The 23,990-nt window shown below is 38.5% G+C and overlaps 1 protein-coding gene across 4 annotated transcripts in view; it reads left to right on the top strand.

Moving 5' to 3' along the window:
* ZNF385D (zinc finger protein 385D) overlaps positions 1-23,990 on the top strand; it is a 741,503-nt gene that overhangs the window by 635,392 nt on the left and 82,121 nt on the right. The window lies entirely within an intron of this gene.

Below are 23,990 nucleotides of genomic sequence, written 5' to 3'. Positions count from 1 at the left end.
AAGGAAGGAGTGTGTTGGGTGGGTACCATTTGTTGAAGCAAGAGATATGTTTGCAGTGAACTGGACTAACTGTTGTCCACATGTCCCCAAAAGATGAGGCAAGAAACCTATTAATGTGGGGGAAGCTCTGCAAGTCTTAAATGTCGCTTAATAAATGTTGAGTGAGTGAATGAATGAAGTGCTCAACACTGGAAACCTTTTTCATGTAACAAGAAAATGAATGTAGAAACAGGAATCTCTGAGATGGTCTAAGTTTCAGCTTCGCCAAGGCCATTTAGAGTAATTGCCACATTTTAATAAAAATGGAATTGTAGGTTGCCTTTCCCCCAGTGCCTGCTTCCTCCGCGATGCGGTGTGTATCCCAAGCAACTGGTTCCCGAAAACCTCAGAAAGAAAATTCACATGACTCAAAAGGGAAATGAAGAAGCGAAATGAGATTTGAGTGCAGCCTAGAAACTGAATCTTACAATTTTGAAAGCTTGCCATGTAGTGACCTCTAAATTAATTATTTTTAAAAAATCAGTATAGTTAAAAACCCCAATTTTAACTTTATGATTTTACCCTGGAGATTTCCGGAGCACATCAGCAACCCTGTCACTGTCTGATTAATGACGTCTTTATTAGCCATGGAATAAAACCCTTGGCGTAATCCAGTTGCCCAGAAATGCTTGTAATACATATCTAATATAAATGCCATCAATTGTTTCGTGTTTCTTTTCACATCCATATACGTTTCTCAAAGTATGACTAGGCACTGAAAATACTTGTAGAAACTTGGATTAATAATCAGTAATTGAAAGTGTGAAAAAATGTGTTCATCTTTTCATTCATTGTAGTCACTATCAGACCCCCCTTGTCCTTTCGTTCTGTTTCATTATAGTTTATTTCAGCAGTTAATAAATCATCAGTTTCACTACAGCACTAGAAAGTAGGACAAAATAGAGTGATTTGTTCCTGGGCAGAGGAGCAAGAAAACTTGAGAAAAAGGTAATTCATATTAGTAGCTTTTATTGGGTCATTTTGGCTTTTATAGCCCTTTGAACCCTGCCTTTCTTGCCGGTTGCTATTGGATATTACATCTCTGCTGGGTCCTATTCTTTATATTAATTAGAGTAATTGTGAGGAAATACATTTACCTTTCTCAAGTGTCCACCTGGCCAAAGATCTCTGGACAGAGGAAGTGAACCTATCCATTCATTTTACCTTCTTCATACTCAAAGATTTTTATGATGCCTGGATTACGAGTGGCTATTTGGTTTCATGATGAGTTTAAGGAGAATGAAGTTGTAATTTGCCTGCTGTGAATCACATACTACATATGCATTACATTGCTGGGATTTATTTTAGGACATTATAACCCCAACTTGCAAAAATGGATGCATTCCTTCATATTCTGTGATTCTCTGCACAGTCAAGCTACTGTGTTAGAGCACTGTACTTCCTCCCAAGATTCTGGCCCCGATTCCCCTTTTTCAAGCTGGCCAAACCTCATTTTCAATGCAGAATACTGCCTCTGGGATCTGTTGTCTCAGTCCAAATCTATGTTTTGATGTAAATTGAATCTGATAGTGGTAAAGGTTGCAGTTCTTTGGGGAACTCGTTCTTGGTGAGGAGGGAGGGAGCTGAGGAGGGCATATGGAGGCATGATATGCTATGAAAGTTTAATTTTCTGTGTCCATGTATGATTTTCAGTAGTACTTTGAGAAGCGGAAAGATCACTTTTAAGAATCATGCATGTAATTGAGCATTATGTGGTTTACCTTTTATTGAGCCTAAATGAGCTTTTAAATTCCTTCCATCAGACAGATCTGATATTCCAATAAACCTGATAAGAATAAATTTGATGTATGGCAAATTTGATGTATGGCAAATTTATTCTTATCAGGCTTATTGGAGTATCAGGTCCATCTATAAACCTTCTCTTAAATTCCTTAGAAATAAGGTTTCAGAAGGTAGTCTCTGAACAGGTTTCATCCATTTCCCAGGCAGAGCTTATTTTCTCTGCATCAGTGAACTTGTCATGATAATCAACTTTTTTGTCCCAACCATCAATCACTCTTGATTACAGCTGGGTAGAAGTTCTGTTCTGTTGATCAGCTCATCAGTGCACATAATATTACACCTGGAGGCCAGTACAAATCATCCCTCAACGGGAAAAGTGTTTTCCTTCAAGGCTTTTGCCGATGGTTTCATCATTTACATTTGGGTCTCATGGAGTCTTCATGTCTCTCTTTGACTCTAGCTGCTCTCATAGCAAATATTCCCCAGAAATAGCTTTCAAAGCCTGCTAATTTGTACTGTGTTGTTATTATACTGCTTTTGCCTTCTCAATGCAAGACAATAGCTATGATCTATTGTTTCCTTATCTTCATATTAACTTTTCCCCTTTCTTAATGTTGTTATTGTAGATTTTAAAATTATATGAATTATAATTCAATGAATATTCATGATTTCTGTAAGAAACAGTTTAGCATATGTTTTACTAGAATGTTTGCAAGTCTAATTTTGTTGATTTTTAATGGTTTTCTAAGTTAGACTTTTTGTTTTATGTTTTAACTTGGGCTAGGGAATATTTATCTTTAATTTTCATCTTATTTTAAGTAACACTAACCAGCTCTTTTTGTGGTTTAAAAAGACATTGAGACGTAAATGTTTCCAAATCTGTTGCTGAAAGTCAGCATTACTCTTAGCTGTGTCTATATATATATAATACATATTATATGCAATAAAAGCATTTCTTCTCTCTCTAAGCCAACTCATATTTCTCAAAACAGTAACATTTTCAGAGCCGGTACTAGAGTAATAATAGAATGTTATCACAGTAAAATAGTTATTAACTACATAGAGTATTTAAAGTAAATATATAATTAAATAAACATTTAATATGTTCTTTGTATAATCCATAAAGACACTCTTTTTCTCGTATTTTGTAGTATTTTTATTATTTTATAAAATACAGAACAAAAACTTAGAGACATGTAAAACATATTTTAACATTTCAAGTGCAAAGTATAAAGAAAACTGAGAAGAATATGAAAGTATAAGTAACATGAATTTGATTATAAATCATGCCTCACTATTAAAAGGGTTAATTACAAAACTTAAAATTTCTTCTATAAAAGGACTTCCTATGGTAATGACATGTTTGTATTATTGAATGATGAAGTAGGACAATAAAGAGAAATTAATGTTTTTATTTGATACCAATATATATTATTACTTCTTACTTTCATCTATGAAACAGAACATGGGTAAATGGCATCAACTGATGAAAAAGTGATCCGTGGAGAAACATAAACCACACAACACCGAATGGGTTTTGAAAAGTTGATCTAGGAGCTCAAGCTGGTTCACCGATACGTGTGTGGTCCTGGATCTTCCCAGTATAGTAGCTGATCAGTTTTGTCAAGGGCTACTTTGTCGTCGTGCAGGTTTAATAATCAATGTGAATATGTTGCTGCACCCACTCTTGTCTCTTTTGTTAAGCAGTCAGCAGGCCGAATCTTGTCATGAAAAGTAGATCAAAATAGTTTACCTCTTCTTAGCCCAGAGAGGCTAGTCAAATGGTTCGCTGCAAGGAACTTGTCATCTTAGATTTGCTGTATGGTTTTTATACATTTTTTACATTTTATTTTATTTTTTAATCCTCACCTGAGGATCTGTTTACTGATTTCAGAGAGAGGAGAGGGGAGAGGGGGAGAGAGAGTGAGAGAGAAACGTGAACATGAGAGAGAAACATCTATCGGTTGGTTCCCATATGTGCTGAGTGGGGGATCGAATCCTCAGCCGAGGTTGTTCCCTGAGCAGGAGCCAAACCCCGGGACATGCTGGTGTACGGCAGGACGCTCCAACCACCCGGACTGGCCAGCGTTGATGTTTTACTCTTTTAAATAGCAGCCACAGTGTATGACCTGACGCCTAACTGAAAATCAGACTAAGTGGCCATGTTTGTATACTCAGTAAAACACTAAGAATGGCTGAAAATGCATTACAATTTATTGGAGACTGGTACGAAATGACAGGTATTTATGTTAAATGAATAATTCAGGAAAGAGTTTTTTTCCTCTCTCCATTTTTTTCACGGTGGAGATGTTTAGTTATATTTTAATTATATTAGCCCCATACATGCTGGCAGACAATTTGGTGCAGATTTTGGGAAGGGACCCATTTGTCATGGGATCAGGTTACTAAAAGTTTGACCATGTCATCTCCTCTAACTTCAAACATGTTGCCAATGTTTTAAATTGAAAAAAAAAAAAGCTAAAAAATAAAACCTCAGTGGAAGTGAAAAGTCTTGAAGAGTGGACCTTAGCATAGTCCTGTCTCATGAAGAGATGTGTTTTCTATAAAAGATGTCTCAATCCTAGTTCACAGAAGAACGGCTTCAGCATCTGGAGGAGGAAGAAAGATATATGTTATCTACACAAATTTAGGATGACGTCCATATTTACATCTCTAGCTGAAGTCAGTTCCTCAGCTTCACACCTGAGTACCAGCTGCTCACTCACTATCTTCACTGCTTTAGCTAGTAAATAACCTCAAATCTAAAATGATTTTAGGATTTCAATCCCTGTCACTCCCTTCTTTTTTTTCTTTTTCCCCCACCCTTCTTACCTGATGATTCTTCTCCTAAGAACTGGTTCCCTCCTAATATACTGTATAATGTACTTATTTATTATGTTCATTATCCACTGCTAATTAGTATGTCATCTCTATCAGGTCAAAGACTGTGGCCTATGTGGCTCACTGTTTTATCCAAATTCTTGGAGTGCTGTATTTCTAGATTAAGTTGCCAGTTTGACCACCAAGGGTGAGAGGGATGGAATAGGGTCAAGGAAATGCAGGACCACCATCAGGCGTGGTTAGTGGCACCATTTCGGTTTTTCCTTCATGCATGTTGGCTCATTTGGAACAGTGAACACATGTGAAAGTGACTAGTTAAAGGCCAATCATGGGTTACAAGAGTTTCTAGTCTAATAGTCAGTTAGCTAGGTGTTTCTCTGTTGTATACAAAGCAAAGCTGAAAATAAAATTAAAGTGGTTGTATCTCCCGTTTGCTAATTACTTACTCATTATAGCAAATTTCCCTTATTCTTCTAATAATTCTTTGAATTGTTTGAAGTTCCACAATAATCATTCTCCATGCCTGACAAATGGGAGAACAGGTAGAGATGTACCTTTTTTTCTGTTGCGTTAACTCTGACAGTTGCCAAGAGATGAGATCTCCATATGTATTGCACAAGCCCAGATTTCTTTAGTAACTCAGTGGGATAATACGCAACTTCCTAGTACCTAGGACTGCGTATTTTCTAAGATATGATTCAACTGAAGAGAGGAGGGTCAAAGCTGCAGAATGAGCCAGTAAACTCCATGTTTTAAGTATTCTAGAAGGTCACTGTTAGCTAGCAGTTTAATGGTTTAAAAAAAAAGACTATCAACTTTAACTGATAATTCATACCTACAGTAACAGGATTTTAGATCAATAACAGGTATAACTTTTGTACTTTCCTGACATCACAGAACAATTCTAGGCAGATTGTTACATCCCAGTTGCTTGGCTTCAGATGATTTAGTCTAAAGTAGTGGAGTCCGAGGTGCTAAGCATGCGTTGTCTGAAATTATGCTAAGTGTCTGTCTTCTGACCTCAGTTTTCCTCATGTGGAAAGGAGAGTTGAGGTTGATTTTAAACACCTGAACCCTCTTTCCATGGGACTCCAGTCCCCCCTATGGGGCAGTTGCTCGTAAGTACACAATTGGCACCTAAATATTTCTTCTTCCATAATATTAGAGGGCATCGGAGGTGTCTTTCATGAACTGTGGCTTCAAAAATCATCCATCACTGCAACAATTTCCCCATAGATTAAGGACTAGATTTACATTCTAAATTAGTTCTTCCAGCAGCTGCCTAAGGTAACTTGGCTGTAAGTTAAGAGTTTGCATTTGATCATCTGCCAGTGAAGATCATAAAATTCAACTTGGCAGCAGAATTTAGGAAAAGCGGTCTCCGCAGCCCAGCTGTGCTTATCGTGGTGAGTGGCCTGTAAAAGCACTGTTCCAGCTCTCTCCTCCCATCGGCATGGGAGCGACTTGCTGCTGAGTAAGTTGAGTTCCAGTTTCTTTGTGGCAGAGAGTTGAACCACATTTGCTGGGTATGGGAGGGCAGGGAGAGGAAGGGTATGTTAAGCTTACTATAGTAAACATGGTAGAGTTTGGAGAGAGCACTCTGTTCAAATTTTGGATGATCCCTTGATGAAATCACCAAGACTTTGGGTTTGCACCTAATCTACAATGCAGGTTCCAATGGGAAAGGAGTTATTTTCTGGATTACTATTCATTCTGGGTCATAATATGGAAAAACATAGATCAGGGTAATCCTGTCTCAACATGCATTAGTGGTGTGGTATTGAGCAAATTCAACTTCAGCGAATCTCAGATTCTTATACAGTGAAGATGATGACACAACCATATCAGATACTGTGAGGATTAAAGGGAATGTTGTAAGCAGAGCAGTGGATTCACAGTGGGTATCACACTAATTTTTTTCAAACTTGGTATCTTCCCAAAGTCACAAATTACATACCCATGATAAGGATTGCGAGATGTCCAACACTTCCATCTTTCTTTCTCAGATAATTGACTGTGAATTTGGCACTGCTAATGTGTTCTATCCCTTTGGCCATTTCTTTCAGTCAATCTTTGAACATGCATAGTCATTGTTATTTTTTAAAAATATAGGTAGGTAATATAAATTAATTCTGGAAGCAGTTTATAGCTTGACTTGGCAACTGACAGGTTGATTCTGGTTCTCTCTCTTTTGCTTTGTATTCAAAGCCACAAGATCTTGTGGAATAAATGCACATTTGACCTAACATTTTTCCGAAAATGGTATCCAGTGAATTGCTGTTCAGGTATCAGACAGTTGGTGTTTGGAGTTGTATAGATACATTACAGAGGCACAGCTCTGGTTATAAATAAGTTCATGTACCATGGACAGATGCACGAAAGTTTTACCACTATAAGCTTAGACTGGAGTTCAGATGCTCAGTGCACCAAAATGTGTCTCAAAGAGAACTGCCCTTTAGTCTCACGTAGGAGACAGATAGCATGGGCAAAGCACAGGTATTTTCCAACTGATAAGCACTCACATGGAGCTGGTGTGGTTTCCGAAGAGGGGAAAAGTTTCTTGTGTCAGCAATTCATGCGACAGGCCCATGATGAATGGCTTCCTCTGCCCCTGTTAAATGGTGAAGTGCTTATTTGCCAGTCCATTGGGAAGATTTAGAGCTGCAGCGTCCCGGGTGAGGGCCACTGGAGGTTTGGTAGTACATCAGTAATTTCAGGGACCTGTGATGTCTTGTGGCCTTGTTTGTCACTGTGGCTTTATGCATAACTTACCAATTTATGGCAGTGATTATATCCATCTTCCCGGCGCAGACTCAGGCTGTGAGTCACAGCTCTTTAACCCTCCTGTTTCTGGACTCGTGAGGGGCAGTTGCACAGCCTCTCCAAAATCAGAGGGCAGTGATATTTTGGAGTGCCAGAGAGTGAATTTTATAGGCTATTTGTCTCTGCGAAATGATTTGATTTACTCTCTGAAGTGTGTTCTTGAATGCACAGTACCTACATAGTTTCTGGCCAACATAGGCATTCAACAAGCCCGGCGTGAACTCAGGATATGCTGCAGTGACTGGAGGCTGAAACGAATATATGCTCGGAAGAGATAAGCAGAAAGGTGAAGGAGAAAATGACCCCGGAAGCTGCTGCTATATTTCTATTTGGGAGATTCACTCAGCATATTATAATACTACGGACAACTGACAGATAGACACTTTGTACAAATGCTGCCTGTGTTTGTTTCATGTATGGGGTGTAGATGATTTCATTTTAAAAGTATTTTTCATTAGGCTTTCAGAATTCATATGGGAGCTATAGCCAGAAGAAAGCCAAAATGGTCCATTTTTAAGAATATCTTAAAATCTAATTATCAGAAATCTATATTTAGTGAAACACGATGTTGAGTCGACCGAAACTTTCGCAACAGGTACTATTTATCACTCTGCTCTTCCCACACACCTTGCATGCAGCCCCTCCCCCACTGCTGACAGGGTAGGATGGGCATATGAAATTGCTGGGTTTAAGTTCAAAAAATGGTCAAAGGCTGGCCATTTAAGCTGATTCATACATAGGTGTATACAAGTACATTTTAGTTATTCTAACAGCGATTCTGTGGGAGAAATACATTTCATCTGAAAGCAATTTGCTCTTTTTTGCTGTATTTTTTTTAATGTAAGTCTTGAAATCACGTAAAAACCCCATAACCTGCACCAAGATTGGTTTATGTGTCATCATAATAGCAGTGTCCTGAGCAATAGTAGATACAACTGTCGTGTATCGAGAACGTAATGTGTTTAAATTCACTGCCTCCTATACCCCTTATAATGCCAAGTTCACCAGGACAGGGATTGAGACTTTTGTCCACCAGGATAACCCTGGCATCTAGCACAGAGTTTAGTAGATGGTATGGATTTTAACATTTGATTCAAGAATGAATGAACAGACAATCATGCATTGTTACTTCTACTTTGCCAAGAGAAGCTGGAACTCTCAAAGCCTATATAAATCCCCCTTACCAGCAGGTGGTGGGGTTGGGAGGATTGGAACCATGTCTTCTGACCACAAAGTCATGCATTTCATTAAATGCAGTGCTTTTCTGTAGCCACCACAAAAGGCAAAATGCATCTTTTGACAGTTTGAACTGTGATTTTGTCTCCTGTTTTCTTGAAAGATCTTGGGAATATGTGACATAGACTTGGATGATAGAGAAAATAAGAGAGTGAGTCAAAACCGGGATGGTAGTCAAGCCAGCATTTAATTAACAAACAAAATCAATAAAAAAGGTCATGTAATATCCCACCAAAAATCAGAAGAAGAAATAAATCTCAAACGTGTCTTTTCAAGTAACTTTAACAAGAATTAAAAGACTCAAGGAAGAAAAAGGAATGTTTCTGAAACACAACATGTCTTGCTTCCTGTTTCTTTAAAATGAACTATGATTGTGGAATATGATGTTTTAAACTGAAAGGTACCTCTAAGGACATCCCTTTCCCTTGAGTCTTAAGGGTCCCAAAGAAAGTTCTCAGGAACAACCTAGAGAGGCAGCAACTAGCACCTGTGGAGAGGAACACCAGGAAGTGGAGGAAGGAGAAATTTTCTCACCAATGTCCACTCCCAGCTTGTAGCAGAGCAGCGCCTCTTTAGTCTGTATTTACATACAGGTGAGAATGATTTCACTGCAAGAACTTTAGAGAACATAGCTATGTCTGTAATATAGGTTGGGATGACCTAGTTCTTTGCCAGTAAAGAAACCAGCCCTCGCTGGTGTGGCTCAATGGATTGAGCACTGGACCGCAAAGCAAAGGGTCGCAGGTCCGATTCCCCGTCAGGGCACATGCCTGGCTTGCAGGCCAGGTGCCCATCGTGGGGCGTGCAAGGGACACCCACACACTGATGCTTCTCTCCTCTTTCTCCCTCCCTTCCCCTCTCTCTAAAAATAAATAAATAAAAGTCTTTTAAAAAAAGAAATCGTATGTTAGATGACTGTGCCTGTTCACGAATTTATTTATCTCTCCTATCTAATTTCCCATGGGTCCATAAAGTCATCCATTAGTCCGGTTAGATGGAATCAGGTATTTCTTCCTTTTTAATCCACTCTTCTTTGTTACCTGTGTTACTGTCCTTGGGTCTGTGAAGCCCCTGGCAAGTTACTCTCCTTGCTGTTCCCCCCCAGCGGGCTCTCTGTCATCTCCCCTCCTTACAGTCTGTTTTCTGGTAGATGTAACTGCAGTAGGGCTGGGCAACTTTCGATCATGCACCCTCCGTGCTCTGGAGGGGGAGCTTAGGCTTTCCAGGATCCTTAGGATGAAATACCCATAAAACAAACTTTGTCCCCCACATGCTGAGGGTCTGTTTTAGCACAACTCTTGCAAGTTATTCTCAAGACATTCTTAACATTGTTTTCCTGTCTTACCAAGACCACTACTGTTTTCTCCTCCCGTTAGTGTGAGTGAGACCTGATAGGGTGCAGTTAGTTGAGGTTCTTGAAAGCAGATGAGTCTGGTAGTTGTATGGAGAAAACATTTTTTTTTCCACAAAAGGGTTCTGATGTGATAAAAGTTGAGTAAATCAAAGACCAGGATGGAGATGCCCCGAATTTCTCACTCAGATTTAGTCTTTGTTCAAGACACTGTAATTTTGCTTCTCTAATTTGGTCCTGACAAAGTAAAAAATAGTATGTCCTGTAATAATTTTGCAAATGGAAACAGGTTTGGAAAATAGTAATTTGCTCAAGGTCACACTGTCCATGTTTGGAAAGCCAACATTTAAACTCAGGACCATTAAATTCAAACTTAGTTTCATTTGATTTTACTTAGAATAGGACTTACACCTGTTGCTTAGCTCGTAGACCTGGTTCTATGATCTCCTTGGATGTATTAAAATTTGTATAACAATGTATTCATTTTCTGCATTTACACACCTATTGCAAGATAATGTTTCTTCTTCACTTGAAGAGAGTGACAAATGAAGGAATGTTTGCAAAAAGATAGGAGATTTATAGATGAAATTCATGTAAGATTAAAAAATGTATCATAAGATTATCTCTGTGTCTCCCGAAAAGATTTATTTTAAAAAGATGGAAGTAATTTATTTTATTTTTTAAGCTCTCGATGTGTGTGATGAGAAAGGACAGCCAGGAAAAATGAAGAAACATAAGCAGCTGTAGGTTCGAAGGTTCCTAGAATAAAAGTAGTGCTTACTTTTGAAGTGCATGGTATTAAAGTCATGGGAAGTTTCACCAGTCATTTGTGGGTCTCTTTAGGAAGGAGCAGCGTCTTTTGATTTCTTCTTCCCAAATCAAATAGGAGGTCAGAAACTAAATTCCATTGCGTGTTGTTAGGAGATACAACCTGGCTTTGATGGAAGACGGAGAAAGCCCTCTAGTCATGGTCCCACCTTTGGTTGCAGGTAGAGTGAGCATTTGGGCAAACTGAGTATGCCAATCATATTGGCTCATTAAAAATTGACTAGGAATTGTATAGAAAGGGTGGTTTGGGTCTATGCAGATCTGTGGTCCAGCACCCCTCCAAGGTATTTCTTTACTCCAGGCTAGCCAAACAAATACCCAAAGAGGCCTCAAGAAAGATATGTTGTATTCCTGCTTCTCTTAAAATCATAGAACATGTAGATTTTCAGAGCACTTCGGTGCTTCCTTTAAGCAAAGATTAGCTAAAAAATAAATTAGGCAGACTTAAATGTTCCTGTCTGCTCACACGCCCTCTCACGCTCTCTTCTTTCCCTTGGCTGGGAACTGTATGTTCATCTAGATGTAAAGTATAATAAGAAGGTAGATGCATTCATTAGGTTAATGCAACTCTGGCTGTTGTGCAAATCAATCAAAAGATGTATCATGGCTCTAATAATAGATATTTAAATTCTGCTGAGGGAATGTCCAAAATATGTGCCCTTCATTCATTGGCACATCTCTTCCAAGTAGTGATTCAGAAATCCAGGCCCTTTCATCTTGTGGTTTTAACATCTTTAATGTGTAGCTTCCAAGTGGCTACGCATATCTGCATCAAACAGGCAGAAGAACCTGGAAAACTGTGCTTGGGGAGTTTTAGTAAACCAAGGCTGGGCATATAGCAGATCGCTTCCACTCACCCTCATCGTCTGCAACTCAATCACATAACCTTTAAGTATAAGTGCAGTATAGTCAGCTTGTGTGCCAAGGAAGAAAAACTAACTTTCTTCTTTGGGTTCCTGACATTGTGCCCCATAAACTAGCTAAAATATTTCAAAAAGTATTGTTTTCTTTTTGTGGTTAAAAAAAAGAGGGTTATATAGAAGAAGGTGGGGAATCAGCTCTGTCAGAAATATACTTCTATTTTTTAATGTTTTCTTGCCCTGGCTGGTGTGGCTCAGTGGTTGAGTGCTGGCCTGTGAGTCAAAGGGTCACCGGTTCTATTCCCAGTCAGGGCGTATGCCTGGGTTGCGGGGCAGGACCCCAGTCAGGGGCATGGCACACACTGCTGTTTCTTATCCTCTCTTTCTCTCTCCCTTACTCTCTCTAAAAAATAAATAAATAAATAAAATTTTTAAACAAATAAATATTTGAAAATTCTTCATGATGTGATGGAAGTATCATGAGCTTTGGAGACAGGAAGACCTGGTTTCAAATCTTTCCTCGTGGACCCTGAACAAGTCACTTAAACACTGTGAGCCTCAGTTTCCTCATCTGTGAAATGGATATACTAAAATCTAATTTTTAGGAAAACCATGAACTCTCCATAAAATCCTTTGTACGTGTGGATAGAATAAAACAGTGTATATAGGGTTTGGTAATATTTGTGACTTCAGGGATCTTCTGGGGCTCTTGGAGCACATCCTCTGTGGATAAGGGGGGACTACTGTGTTATCATCATTAGAGCAATTCTGAGTTCTTTGTTTCTTATCCAAACAATCTATGGAAAGGCTTAGTATTAGCCGTGTTAACGCTAAGCTGCTGTAAAAAATAGACCTTGCATTTAGCAAACACACACATTTACTTCTCTTACACATAATCTTTCTGCAGGAAGCATTTCTGACTGGCAGGCAGCTCTGCTCCCAGTGGTTTTGGTGACTTAGCAAGTCATGACCACAGCAGACATTGAGGGTGTGGAAGACAGAGGGTGGCCAATTAAAAAAACTAATCATAAGGAGGAAAGCCTTAAGTTCACATCTCTGTGAATAATTAAGATCCGAGGTGTCCATCCTTTTGGCATCTTTGGGCCACACTGGAAGAAGAAGAGTTGTCTTGGGCCACACGTTAAATACACAAACACTAACGAAAACTGATCAACAAATAAAGGGTTTTAAGTAAATTTATGATTTTGTGTTGGATGGCATTCATAGCCATCCTGGGCCGCAAGTCTTAACCTAGAAATTTACTTTCAAAGTCACAAATTATTTCCCTCATTAACCTGCTTCTAACCTTTGGTAACAGTGCTCTATTTTAGGGGTGGGGGAAAAGTTCACACTGGAGGTGAAAAGATTGATATTGGGTAGAGGAATAGGGTCAGGAGACTAGCTGGGGCCCTGCCTTTCCATTGCTTGTTACTTACTGTGCCAAGTGACACCACCTCTCCCTGAGTGTGGCGCTCACCATGAGGATGTGATCCGAAAAATCGTGATCAAATGAAGGAATGTCCAATATGTACTGATAAGTAAATTAAATACTTCATGGGACAGCAGAGTGTAGTTTAATTTTTGGCACAATAATATATAGGTATTCAACAAATAGATATTGAGCACCGACTATGCACCTACTGACAGAATGAAATCAATGAAAAGTCTGCGAGAATTAACATTGGATTATTTTTATAGTTTATTTTACATTATTCCCTCTCAAACTTTCCAAATTTTCTACTCAATAGACTTTCTTTACAAAGTAAAAGTACTTTAAGATAACTCGTTGGTGTTGTTAAAAATATAAACTCGCTTGTGTGCTTTTACAAATGATAGAATCGAAGTGCAGGTCTGTTTCCAGATGCCCACTGGTAGGTAATGTGGAAACCTGAAGGAGCAGAATTAAATAGGACAACAGCGCTCAGCTCCGAACGACAGGGTCAGACAAATGAAGTGTGCCTCCGAAGGCCACCTGAGTGGGCAACCATGGCCAAGCCGATCTCTCATTTACTCACCTTTCCAAATACCCATTGTTCCAATTAATGGATTGATCCTGAAGGTATCCTGTCCCGTTTCACAATCCCCAAAAGTACACACACCGTTGTAAAGCCCCATGGGCATTCTGTGCTCTCCTCTTACCTGACGCGCAGCGGTTAGTACTGAAAACTGTTCCCTTCCACAAGCTATTCATTCCCTTGGCTTTCATAATGCCAGATTCTTCGGGTTTTATCTTATTTCCCATCTCCGTCTCTAGCTCCACTTCCTGCGATGTCTGTCTCTATGCCACAGCATAAGTGTTTGTTGAATACATCAATACCTAAATGAACACATTAAACAAATAAATCTGATTTTTAACCTAAAGGAATGGCACTCATAGTGGGAGTTCCAGGAAATGGGAGCAGGATGAGCAGAGGAAGTGGGGGAGCCTTTCCCCTTGGAAGATTGTATTCAGGACTCACCCTGCGAAGGTGAAAACACAACTTGGAATAAACAGCCTCGAAGAACCCGGGCTCCACAATTCCCTTGAAAACGAAATATTGGAATAATGCTGCAAACCTCATCCTTGATTTTTCTCTTGGTTTGCATGAAGTTTGAATCACTGTATCATTCTTGAAGTTCTTTTGTTGCTTTAACACATTAAATTAGCTCATTACCACTGAATGTGTAGTGGAAAATAGCATCTGTTTACACTGTAATAATATAAAAATTACTTACCAGTAACAGAATAAAGAGCAATTTGCCAAAGCTAATCATATTTGTGTACTTGTCTGCAAAAAGTAAATTGTTAATATATGCCCAAGGGGGGAAATCTTTTGCTGGTTTAAGCAATGGAAACAGTGATATAAACAAGCAACCCTTAGACAGCTCCTGTATTTAAGACTGGATTCAAAGTATTCTAACTTGTCGTGAAAATGTAGTTGTTCTTTAATTTTGTTCACTTACTTCAACCCTGGTAAATTCAAACAATTTGGGGATTCAGATAATATGCAACATCCTATAGTTAGAAATTTCTTAGTATTGACAAAGTTTTCATAATTCCTACTTAGAGAAAACTTTTTTTTAACTTTTTTGGTGTTAATCACAAAAGAACTATTGGACAAAAATGTGTCAAATGAAGCCGCTGTTTGAACACTATCCCCCAAAGCATTGAATTTGAAGGTCTATTTTAAAATGGAAAATTAACATTTGAAAACATTAAAAAATAATATGGACTACGATCTTAGTAACCTCCCTGAGTTGCAGCTTTTTACCTTTTCAGACGTGAAAGCCAGAGAGTGTCGAAATTTTATAGTTACTGAGACTTTTAAGTGTTACACTTACACGGTTTTTAAACATATGACTTACAGAGTAACCCTTTCTCCTTTAGTCTTCCTACTGAATAGACAGAGACAGGTGGCATTACTTTCGTTTTGTTCTTACTACATTTGTCAAGGGGAGAGAAATTTATATGATGTTAATCTTTAAATTCCCTTCTTCTTCTTCCTTTCTTTTTTTTTTTTTTTTTTTTTGGATGCCAGGATGTAACCTATTCAACTCAGACTGTCTTACTTCAGAAATGTTAATAACACTCATTAAGCCCAGCTGTCTTTTCTCTTTAGTCAACCCTTGATTACTGCCCTCATCCTGCCTGCTTGGATTCCACCTTCCCTTTAGTAAGTTTCCCCGTAAATGGCTAATTCCATCCACTTCATTTTAACCCAGACAACCAACTCCTCCCAGGTTGGAGCCCACCTCATTGGAGCCTTCTGTGTTCGTACTTTACCAATCTTGATGGAGCAGCGCTAGTGAAAGAAACTTTATCCCTATGAAATCAGCCTCGGGGGACCAAATGCTAAGACATGCTCTTATATATATCAGAGGAAATGAATCTTTTCTTTCTAGGTAACTTACTTTGATATAAGGATAAAAAGGGAATGGATAAAAATGATTTATTCTCTGGCTGACCTTGAAGATTTTAAGCACTTTAAGACTCCTTTTTTTAAAGCTAAGTGATGAAAATATACTTTAGCTTAATGGAGAATTTGGAAATATGTTGTCTCCTGCACTGTCAGAGTCTTATTTCATTCATTCAAATGTTGCAGCTGATTAAGGATTGTGTTTCAGTGGTTAAACAGGAAAAAATATTTTATTTGCCTTTCAAATGGCATTTCCCAGTGGCTTGGGTTGCCATCTGTTGCTGATAACTCCCTAATTTAGCTACAGCCTAGACTTCATCTCTAAGCTCCAGACCACATAATTAATTACAGAGCCCATATTTTACTTCAATACTTTAAACTTGCAGGGGTGTCCAACCATTTGGTGTCTCTGGGCCACACTAGAAGAAGAAGAGTTGCCTTGGGTCATACGTTAAATACACAGACATTAACAAAAACAAAAACAAATACACAATCTCATAATGTTTTAAGTAAATTTATGATTTTGTGTTGGGCCACATTCATAGCCCTCCTGGGCCACCTGCAGCCCATGGGCTATGGGTTGGACACCCCTGTTTTAAAGAGTCCTCAATCTCAACATACCCCAACCCACCTCATGTTCCTCTCCCCCAAAAATCTTGGACCTCTTCAAATATCAACACCTCTTAGGGAGTGGAACCTCGAATCGTGCCTTTGCAAGAAGCAGAAACCTGTGAGGCATCTTTGAGACCACCCCTCAAAGTCTGCCATCAGTTCTTGACATTTTTACCTCACCTGTTAATCAAATGTGGGTGCCCTTCTCCCTCTGCTTTTACGGTCTTCATCACACTCTTAGAGCTGTGGTCGTCTCTTCTTTGGACCGCTCAGTGTAGTGATAATGGCTAATAATACAACCCTCTGCTCCTTCCCCATTCGTGCCCTCCTCCTCCCATCCAGCCTCCTTGCTCCTGCCAGAGTGGCCCGATAAAAATGCAAAGTTGTTTATGTCTGCATGTCTTAAAGACCTTTGAGTAGCCTTGCATTTGAGCATAAAGAGCATAATCCTTAACGGAGTCTACAGGGCTCTTAGAAGAGCCTACTGGTGCCCAGTTTTACTTCCTGATGCGTGAAGGCTTCACATTTTGGGATACAAAGAAACATCGCATAGTTTTCCACACTTTTGTTTAGCACATCAGCATTAATTTATTGGAGCTTGTATTAAAATAACTGCAGTAGGTAAACCCTCAAATAGAAAGATGCTGATAACAGTACCTAAAGGCCAGGCCTCAGCTAGAGAGAAATTAGGAATGTGAAGTTTAAACCCTTTGCAATAGGACTTGCAAATATTTTTTTAGTATTTTTTTCAAACCTTTTTATTTTGCCTATAATATTTTTAATAGAGCAGACTTGTAAATTTAGAGTAATTTGTCAGTCTGACTTGTTTGTTTTCTCTCTATCCCCATAACTACAACAGCGTCTGGCCACAGGTCAGTGAATCCTTCGTGAGTGAATGAATAGCGAAGGGGCTGGAATAAGTATGAATTCTCCCTGTAAATCTAGGTTCTTGAGATTATTTGTGTTCTTATACTCCCAGTGCACCCAAAGTGCTTCAGAAAATTGTTATGGTGCTTAAGACTGATGAAACATCTGGCTCGAATATCAACCATTATCCTGTAGACCTGAAGAATCTCATTAACAATTGTACAATTTAGAGGTGATCTGTGGGACAAGCTCATTCAGGGAACAGCTGTAAGAATTCTCAGATTTAAGAGTTAGAAATGCTACAAACCTATAGCAAGAAGTCCTTCCTTGATTTATGGAGAAATAGGAAGTTTAATCATTTCCCCCCAGTGGAAGGTGTCCTTCTTCAGCAAATGCAGGATATGTGTTATTATGTGGGTTTGTAGGGAGGAAAATAAGTTCATGACGTCAGGATTAGTTCCTCCATATTGTTTTAGAGCATAAAATATTCCTTCATGAGAGTTTAAAATGGTGTCAACAGAGAAATAAAATAGCATTCTCGCACTAAAAATTTTTATGTATTTAAAAGAATTTGGTCTTTTAAATAAATCTTAAATTGCAGACTCATTGCTGGAATTACTCATTGAATTTCCCAGGTTTAAAAAAAAAAGTGTTAGTTATTCATCAGAATTTTAAAAAGTGAAACAATCTCGATACTATTCCTTTGCAAAGAGAGCTCCCATAAATAGCACAATTTGCAGTTGGTGATAAGCTTCTCCTGGAAAAAAAAATAATAGTTTGTGTTTGTGCCAGATGCTTATACAACATTAAGTGCCATAAAAATTCCCTGAAGTGTGTTCAGCAGATAAGGCAAAGTGCCAGAGAATGGCAGAGAATTAAGTTGAACCCTGCTCACATAAAATCCATTGAGACACCATATGCATATTTCCCTTTTGAAATCAAAATGTGAAGCTAACTCAAAGTGCATTTAATAGGCACCTATTTAGATGATCTAGACTAGGACCTAGGGGCGAATGACAAGGAACATCATGTCTTTCCCTCTCTGCTGAGAGATTCTCTATGAGAAGGAAAAGACATTTAACCCTTCTCATGTCAGCGCTATAATGCAGGCACACCCAAGACTACAAGAAGGAGGTGAGAGGTGACAGATAGCCATCTGTCAGCAAGGTATGGTACTCTATGCAGAGGGAACTAGTCATACAAAGGCTTGAAAATGATTTCTTCATGTGGTGTTTTTCTTAGGAGAATGAAAGGGAGATATATCCCTCACTTACCTGCACTGCAAGCAGTTATCCTTGCTGAAAAACAGACATTGTGACAGGGAGGCGGGGCTGAGGAGGTGCACGTCGGGGTTAGGGGGGTGGTTTGAGGCAGGTAGGGTGCCTGGAGCTTAAGCTGGGGGTTACTTAGAGGAAGCATGTGTGTCATGCCAGGAAATAAAGAACGTTTTTCTGTGCTGATGATACCAACACCTGCAATAGCTTGACTCACAGACGTACTTGGACTCAACATTTCTGATTGCCTCCAAACTTTAAATGGTACGTGACACTCACAGATGGAGTGAAGTATTAGCTAAGGACATCGTGAAGGGTTACTGAACACCAATTAAGTAGTCAGAGAACATTTTTTTAACATATCTCAGTTCCATAGAAGACGTTTTTGTGATTATATCACTAGGGTTAAAACTCACTTCAGGTTTTTGGCACCCAAAAAGCTCCCCAAAATATTGAGCTAACTGAGCCAGAGACAGATATCCCTTTCAACTCAACTAGACCGTACACTCTGGGCTGCCAGAGCCCACTGTCAGCCTGTCCTCCCATCAAGGCTCCAACATGAGAGGTCAGCGGGCAGCTGCCTGGATCCCAAATATACAGAAATGATGGCTTCCCAACAAGAGCCAGGCAAAACCATTCACGGTGGCTTTTCTCTCTCAAGTCAGTAAGTACTCTCTGCTTTTTCATTCACATATCAGATACTCAAAAACATCAAATGCTTAGTGTTTAAACATCGTGATGTGGTAGATGTGTTGAAGAGCTTTGAAAAAGAGTCCATCTAAATTATTTTTTTTACAATCACATAAGTATTTAATGACAGGGTATTTTTGTTTCTTATGAAATAAAAATTAGAGTTACCTAAAGTATCTCAGAAATTATGACATGCCTCTCTTTAGATTTTTTCCCAGTGAGTAGTGGTGGTGTATAAAAATCACTTTACTCTTGTGGGATTATCTTTTTTTTCTATTTTTTTATTCCTGTGACTGTTACTGTCAATTTCTATATTGAAGAGTATAGAAGACAAGAACACATTTAAAGTAAGGCATCAATCACTTGAGCTCAGAGAGAATACCCTTAATTGAGTCATGTTTTTTTACTGTGGGACTCAATGCCAGTGAATTTTCATTTTTATTCATAGTGTAGTCATCTACTTACTCATTAACTACACAATCACAAGTTAAAATAAATTAGTAAATACTGTTTATGGGACATGTAGTTAAGGAATAAAAATATCTACATCACATCGCTTCCCCTGTTGTATAAGAGAATTTAAAGGTACATGTATTCACAACAGTAAGGAAAATGTGAAAAAATGAACTCTTCTACCTTTAAATTTCTCCTTCAGATAGTTTAAGCGGAGTAACAGGAGAGGCACTCTACTTGGCTTTCCCCAGTGGTTTTTATTTGCCTGCTGGCGAGAAGTTTTCCTCAATAAAAAAAGAAGCCCTAAGTATATAAAGAAAGAACCAGGACATGACTAAACTACATTAGTTTAATGCAAAATAAAATAATGAATTGGGTACTTGTGATAGTGAAGTTTTAACAGTTGTGATACAGCTCTTGGCTTTGCTTATTTTTTCATAGAGGTGGGGATTCCTGCAGCCCCCACAAAATGGATCGTGGCAAAGCACTCCATGTTGAGGTAAAAATAATGGGGTCAGAGGGTCACGCTGCAATAATAATTAGCTTGGAGAGAAAAAGTAGAAACTGGAGAGACAAAGTCACAAGGACTTGGAAAGCACTTACATAGGGTTTTAGAATTGTATGGAGATTTTCAAGGTGGATGTGCTCTTTTGCATTCGTCTGCCTTGGATAGAAGTTCTCCAATTACGTATGTATCTGAGTTATTTTATTCTTTTTATGACTTGTTTTTAAGGAAAGAAACTTTTGATAATTTTTCTTGGGTAATATATATTGCTGACATTCAGACATATATAAATGTTCAATCTTCAAATGATTATGCATTAATCTTAAAAAATCTAGACTGGCTATGTATAGAAGAAGGAGTCATCTTTGGAGAAAATGTGCTAATATTTAAGATGAGTGGTTCTGAAACTTTAATATGCCCCGGAATCACCTGGAGAGCTTGTAAAACACAGATTGCTGATTCTGTGGGACTGGAATGGAGGTTGAGAATTTGCCTTTCTAGCAAGCTCCCAGCGCCTGTTGCTGCTACTGGTCTGGGACCACACTTTGAGAACAGTTTCTACGGATGTGAAATTAAGCTGAGGGTTGCTTGATGAAAAGGGGATTCAGATAGAACAAGGACTTGGAGATCTTTGACTGGTATACACAAAAGTGACGTTTGATGTATTTGACACGCCCCTGACCAGATATAATGTGAACTGCTCCTAATCCACATGGCTGAGCCTGTGCCCACTGCCTCCGTATTTTACTTGAGTGAGTGTATCATAAAATCAACAGTACTTAGATTAATTAAAATTGTTAACATTTTTCATGGATTAATTTTTAATAGTTCTCAAAATATAAATCTAGAGTGTTTTAGAGTGTTTTATCATTTCATTTTATCTTCATCTTCAAACAGTAATCTAAGCTAAAATTTTCAATATCAGATAATTAAAAAAATAAAAAAGATTTCCTCTGGCTCAAGTGTTATCCCTGCCCTCCCCAAAGAGCAGCTTCAATAACTCCTCTTCATGATTTTATATTATATTTTAGTGTTATAATGTTCAATTTATTTTATTAAATTCAATATGTCATAAAATGACATGATCTGAACCAACAAAGACCACATTGTCCCTTTTGAAATAATGTGTTCATGACAACTGGTTATGGTAACCAGATACATGTACTTTTAATACACTTCCTAGTTTAAAAAAGCAACATTTTAAGACACCTCTATATAAGAGATGTAGAGTAAAAGTATATAAGATATTGGTGCTAAAGGAATAACATGATACATGAATACTAAATAGTCTGTGAGTTTCACAGGGTGATAGTGATTTACAAAGAAGGCTCTTACGTAGATGAGATGAGTAAGATAAGTAACCCTCTTACTTAGACAAATGTGTGTGTGTGTGTTTCAGAAGGATGAAACTCTTCTCCCAAATGTTGGCCACCTAACAGTTATTTTTACCTACTTGGGAACTTGGGTTGTTTTTAAACTGGAAGCCATTTTGAAATACCAAAGATTCAATTTGACGACCGACCAGTCTGACTGGCCACGGATGTCTGCAGTGTGGTGATGACATTTAAAGTGGCATCATCCTTTTCTACCGGGATGTGTGCCCTTATCTTTAATGTCAGCACTTGCCTCTGCGATGACACTTGTTAGATTCGTTGGTGCCAGGTGCTATTTCAGGGTCGGTAATAGGGATGTTTATTACACAACACCCCAATATTCCACTTATTATTTAAAAGTTAGGTTGTCAAAGTCCAATTTTTGTTGTTCTGCTCACTTCAGCATACTGCGATCATCTGGTTCTGCTTTAGTTTTAAAATACACAATTCTGAAATGTGTCATCAGGAAGTAGTCCTCTTTAACCTTGAAATCGTTTCTGTGAAAAATAAGTGTTTGCTTGTGTCTGATGGCGGCTCCCAGACTTGACTCAGAGACGGGCTGATAAATAACAGCAAACAACCTGGGGGGGGGGGGACTGTGGTGTGATGTTACCTCCAGCGTCTCTCTGCCCAGACCAGGCCCAAAGAGGCATCTCTGGGCAACTGCTGTTTTTTGAAAATCTCCCAGCAGTATTCTTTCTTAGGCTACAGTCACAGGAAGCTTGGATGTGGCTGAATAATCTGTCCAGTCCAGTGAAGTGACAAAAAGGGGTAGGAACTAAGGAGTGTTGAGTTGTTTCTTTCTTTCTTTTTTTTTCCCCCACAAGGAACGCACTCTTTTTCAACACACCTGTATCAAGTTAGACCAAGAGTTATGGAGCTAATATACATAGATCAAAAAATTAATACTAATATAACCCAAGAGCAATCCAATAAATTCTATGAACATTAAATAAAAGTCAGTGATAAAGCAAATTTATAATCTCCCGAAAGGTTATCTCTCTACATTCCGTTTCCGACTGTTATGTCCACTTTCACTCCGTCACAGTCACGCCGATGTCCTCAGGTGCTATGTCCCCTCTGTATGTCATCCTTCCCCTAAATTCTGCTCTCCACGCGGTGGGTTCCCCGTAGCCCACTGGACCTGCATATCATGGGATTTGTTTTTTGAATTTATGGGAGGTTTAGTTGGCTTTCTCTTAACCAAATAATTATTTAATAATTATTTAATTATTATCAGGGTGCTTTGGGACTGTTACTCAATTAACAAGTGAGTGTGCATTTTTTGTTATTTTTTGCTTCTTAATCTCTCAGGTGTCTCATTTGGAGCACCCCGACTATTGGTCACTTTAGTAGCCCCTCCTCCCCACAGCTCCCTGAGCTATTTCACTTGTTGGAAGCATGGACTTAGTTGTACCTGTTTGGAGAATATTTTGGGGGTATAAATATTCTCTTTACTTGTCAGGTTCTTTTGGAATAAGTTTCTTAATTTCCAAAATAGTGATACTTTCCTGGTTCTACGGTGTTCTAAAACAAAGTGTCTTCTGGTTTGAAATACCACTGAACAGGCAGATTTGTTAGAAACCTTAAAATGTATATTTTGGAGATATAAGTGGAGATATTAATGTTAATTTAAACACTGTCTTTTAATATGTATTATATATAAAACATCCAGTTCTATACTCGGATAGGAATGCTGACAGAGGAAAAAGAAGAACTTTGCTTTAAGGGAAAGTATGTAGCCAGTTGGCTAGAGAAGATGACCAACTATACTGTGGATTTAAATGACTATAGCATATTGCCCAGTGCTATGTCCAAAGGACTTGATTTATTAAGAAGGAGAACTAGACAGGAAATCAAAAGGGACACACCTCTCTGTCCATCAAAGTAGCATTCTCCATGTAGAGTCAAGCCAATCCAATCTAGTTCTGGTTCTTCAATTAGCTATAGCAAGTCTTAACTTCATATTTTGGCTCACACTATGTCTTTTGATGTTATGTGTTGTTGGAAAACTTGTAACTGATGCATGAGTGTCCTCTCTGTTCAAACTGTTTCTAATATATAATTTCCTTGTCCAGTGTTCTTTCAATAAGGGTACCTAGTCCTTTCAGGATACTTGTTAGAATGATGCAAATGGAGGTGTGGGTTATTTATCATTTATAAAAAGATATATTGCAACACTCTACCTACCACCGTTGCTGTAATGAAGAGAACAATGTGATTATTATTTTTCTTGCAAAATGGAACATTGAGTTTAAGCAAGCCTTTGGAGTAATGGGTAGTCTGACAGGCATAGTCCTCCACTGAGATACCTTCTGTGGTAGGTGACGTTTTTAAAGGTTTTGAGCTGGAAAACCTTCTGATCTAAGAATTTCCTTGCCTACTCCCAGCCCACCCCAAGACACAAAGGCTTTTAATCTGAACAAATAAACATTCATACGTATAGATTTCTTTATGATGATTTTCTACCTCCGTGATTATGTCTCTCCAGTACCAAAATGATAGTGTGAAGCAAAAAGAAACTTGGGGAAATATATATTACTGTTTTAAAAAAGATCTCAGAAGGCCCAGACAAAAGAATTGCATTGGCCCTCTTAGG

Source organism: Desmodus rotundus, chromosome 8 (assembly GCF_022682495.2).
Source record: "Desmodus rotundus isolate HL8 chromosome 8, HLdesRot8A.1, whole genome shotgun sequence".
In the NCBI taxonomy this organism is placed as follows: Eukaryota; Metazoa; Chordata; class Mammalia; order Chiroptera; family Phyllostomidae; genus Desmodus; species Desmodus rotundus.
This window is presented reverse-complemented; position numbering and strand designations above follow the sequence as displayed.